Raw genomic sequence first — 4703 nt, 5'->3', positions numbered from 1 at the left:
AACCCTGAAGGGGGACTATGATACACGACCTCATGATTACAAAGCCATTACATGCGGTTCTACTCGGCGGGAGAGAAAATCGAGCTCTGTAGGACTTTCTCTTTAAAACGGATAAATCAGCTCATTGCCCTTTTCGATTTAACTTTCTATCTGTTCCCCCTTTTGAAGAGTGGATTGGGATAATAGAAATGAAAATGGAATGGCGCACTGTTGCTATAGATATATATCAGCTGATACGATTTAAATGATAAAAATGCTGTCCATCTACATTACATTATGGGACGTTGGTGATGTCAGTATTGAAAAAGGAGGAAAAGGATAAGGATGAAAATATTACTGAACAACTGTTACAACAACAACAATAACAACTACAACTACTGCTCTTACCATTACAAGTATACAACAACTTTTAATATATCTGTATCCTTCCCTTTTAATAAAACCTACTACACTTTTTTTTTATAACCTACTCCTTGCGATATACACATAGATGGAACATATTACATTATTCATTACATTGCATTCATTCTCTTGCCCCATTTAAATTTAATTAATAAATATAATTTATCAGTTTATGGAATTATTCAATCTAATAATTCGTGAATGAACGTTTGGCAATAGTTTCACCTTCCTGTAGTTGTTGGCTTCACTGAAACGTTTTGACGAATTTCTTAAAACTTTTTGTCTGGCACATTTCGTATTTTCATCATGACAAATTTCGAACTCATATCTTTTCTTGTATTTTATTACGTAACTATTTTTATTTTGATTATGTAATTAGCAGTAGAATATCACTAATGATAATAAGAATGTGGATAAGGATGATTATGATAATGTTTTTGATGAAGTTGGTGTAACAACAAGACAATAACAATGAAAATTATGATAGTAATACTGACAATAATAATAATAATAATAATAGTAATAATAATAATAATATAATAATTTTGATATGAATAATAAAGATAATGAAAATGATGGACAATAGTTATAGTAATTATACTACTACTATTAATAGTAACCACAATAATAATAATTTTGATTTAAAAACAATAGCATAACATTAATAACATTATAATGATGAGGATAACCGACATTCTAGTCCACATTACAACCTACGATCGCATAGCTTTCGCTCATCCTCGAAATATTTTCATTTTTTTTTGCACTTATTTATCACCTATTACTCCTCATATTCCCTGTTTCTCCTCATGTCCTTGTTCCTCCTCCTCTATACCCCTATTTAAAACCCCACTTCCCTTCCCCCCCTTATATTTTTCACCCATTCTCCTGTTCCCATATTATCCCTTTCTTCTGCTCCTTCTCATACTGCCTGTTTCTCCTCATATCCATCACCCATTCTCCTGCTGCTCCTTCCTCCCTGCTTCTCATATTTACAAACCGTTTTTCCCGTTCCTCCCCCCTCATCTCTCTGCTTCTATTCTTGCTTCTCTTCATATTCATCCCCCCGTTCTCCTTCTCCTCACCTCCCTTCTCCTCCTGAATCCCCTATTTCTCATCTCCATTCTTTCCTCCCATTCATCACCCTTTTTCCTGCTCCTCCTTTCTCCCTCTCCTCACCGCTCTCCTTCTCCTCCTATTCGTCCCCCATTCTCCTGCTCCTCCCTCCTCTCCTTCCTCACCTCCCTCCTTCTCCTCCTATTCATCGCTCATTCTCCTGCCCTTCCTCCTCTCCTTCCTCACCTCCCTCCTTCCCCTGTTCATCCCCCATTTTTCCTGCTCCTTCTTTCTCCCCCCTCCTTCTCCTCCTATTCACCCCCCAATCTCCTTTCTCCCCCCTCCTCATCTCTCCCCTTCTCCTATTCATCCCCTTTCTCCTGGCTCCTCCCTCCTCTCCGTCCTCACCTCCTTGCTGCCCCTGACGTCCCCCTGCTGGAGGGCGAAGGCGGACAGCGTGTTGAAGGCCTTGACGACGTGGCTCTCCGGAAGGCACTCCTGCAGGCGCTCCGCTACGCTCTCGGGCCGGCGGGGGCTGTTAGGAGGTCTGGAATTAGGGTCGATTATTTTATTTATCTATTTCTCTGTAGCGGGTCAATGTTTTTTTTTCACGTGGTGGTAAGTAAGGTAAAAACACACACACGCAGGTACACACATACACACTCACTACGAACTCAGATACACACACACACACACACAAACAGACACACACTTTGTACATAATCCCAAACCCCCATTCCTGACACACCAGCCCCGATATCAGTCTCCGCTGACACTCCCGACTTCACCTGTTGCTGACGTCGACCACGATCTTCCCGGCGAGCAGGTGTCGAGGGAGAGAGCCGGGGTGTTCCGCGGGGATGGCCACTAGGACCACCTCTCCCTCCTCCAGGGCCTCCTTCAGCGTTGTCACGGTTTGACGGCCGCACATTCAGTCTCTGCAAAGGGAAAGGGGAAAGGGGGGGTGAAGGAGGTAGAGGAAGAGGAAGAGGAGGACTATGATAATGGTAAAAATGGCCACGCACTCCAAATCTTTGTTGTTGTTTAAAGAATGGAACGGGATGGAGATGGGAAACGGAAGATAATGGTGAGGTAAGAGAAACCTAACAGTCTAAATCTCAATCATTCTCTGCCTCTCTCTCTCTCTCTCTCTGTCCCCCCTCCCCCCCCTCTCTCTCTTTCTCTCTGTGCTTCTCTCTCTCTCTCGGTGCCTCTCCCCCTCTCTCTCTCTGTGCTTCTCTCTCTCTCTCTCTCTCTCTCTCTCTCTCTTTCTCTCTTCTCTCTCTCTCTCTCTCTCTCTCCCTCCCTCTCACTCAAGACACACACACGCAAAATCCGCAACTCTGAAACACATTTGCTCAAAAAACTCGGTTGAATCCTCCAACTTCCCGTCTTCAGCCTCCCGGAAAGTCCAACAGAAAGTAGCAGGGCGAGTTATCATGGCTTTCACGCCGGCCCGAAGAGTGTCTGGGAAAGCCTCCCATTTCTCCATCTGCGAGGAACCAACGGCTAATGATTTCTTCGTCGACTTCAACTTCCCCCTTTGTGATTGAGTGATTTAAACTTCGGCCAAAGATTTTGGGGGGGAGGAGAGGGGGGGGGGATATTTTTTCCATCTTTTTATTTCTCTCTTTCGTTGTTGCTTTTTTTTTTCGCTCGTTCGCTCTCTTGCGTTTGTCTCTCGTTTTCTCTATCTCTTGCTTTTTCTGGCTCTCCTCATTCTTTCCTTTTGCCTTTTTGGATTTTTTTCATTCTTTCATTCTCTCTCTCTCTCTCGTGTCCTTTTTTCTCTTTCTTCTTGCGTTGTCTCTCCCTCTTTCCTTCTTCTGTTGCCTCTTAGTCTTTCTTTGTCTTTCTCTCTTTCTCTCATTCGTTACCTTTACTCGCTGTCTCTGTTCCTTTGTCTGAAACTCTTTCTCTCTCTCGCTCTCTCGATCTCTGTTCTCTTTCTCTTTTTCAGTGCATCTTACTCTCCTTTCTTTGTTTTTTTTTGCTTTTCTCTCTTTTTGTCTTTGCTGTTTTTCGCTCTTTCTCTGTACCTCTCTCTTTCTCAGTTTCGTCGTCCCGGTTCTTTTTTGTTGTGTTTCCTTCTCTCTCTCTCTCTCTCTTTCGCCCCTCCCCCTCCCTCTCTCTCTCCCTGCCCCCTCCCTCTCTCTCTCCCTTTCTCCCTTTCTCTCTCTCTCTCTCTCTCTCTCTCTCTCTCTCTCCTCCCTCCTTCACGCTCTCTCATTTTTTCGCCCCCCCCCTTTTTCTGTCTCTTTCACTCCCCCCCCCCCTCTATCTCTCTCTATCTCTCTCTTCTCCACACACACACACCACACTCACCCACACCCAATCCACACACACGTACATAAACCCCCAGATTTTTTTTTTTTTTTTTACTCACACAAACCGGGGAAATTTCCAGATTGTCAGCCAAAAATAAAAGCTTGTTATTGACATGTTATGCCAAATTTTAGTTCCATGGGATGGTTTTATCTCCGCTACTGACGCCGTAATTTAGGATAGAGAGATAGACTGATAGATAGAGACAGATGAATTAAACAGGTCGATAGATAGAGAGATATGGGTAGATGGACAGATGATAGACTGATATATAGAGACTGATAAGTTAAACAGGTCGATAGATAGAGAGATATGGGTAGATGAATAGACATATAGATAGACATGGATAAATTAAACACGTGGATAGATAGAGAGTATGGGCAGATGAATAGGGAGATAGATAGACATAGATAAATTAAACAGGCAGATAGATAGATAAGTAGATGGTAGACATAGATAGACATAGGCAGATGGATTGAAAATTATGGTAGATGGATAGGTAGAGACAGACAAATCGACACACATACTGCTAATTAGACGGAAACAAATACGTAAACAGATCAAAGGTTTAAGAGACAGATTAACAGAAATATGGAGATAGATTGATAAATAGAGATAAAAGGAGAAAAAGTAAATATACAGATGAATAAATTCGTTAACAGACAGAGAGCGTGAAAGAGATAGACAGATAGACAGACAGATAGATAGATAGACAGGTAGGTAGATAGACCCATGGATAAAAATACATCAAAATACATAAAAGTCAAAACATACCACTTCATTGGCATACATAAAAAAATAAATACATATCGCTTCGTTAAAAATAAATAAAAAAGAAAAATATTGTTCCATCAAAAAACTTTAAAAAAACGCTCCATCAAAATAACAAGAAAAACACAAAAAATTTTTTTTTTTAAAAA

This window comes from Penaeus monodon, chromosome 43 (assembly GCF_015228065.2).
Source record: "Penaeus monodon isolate SGIC_2016 chromosome 43, NSTDA_Pmon_1, whole genome shotgun sequence".
Classification (NCBI taxonomy): Eukaryota; Metazoa; Arthropoda; class Malacostraca; order Decapoda; family Penaeidae; genus Penaeus; species Penaeus monodon.
Note: the sequence above shows the minus strand (reverse complement) of the source record.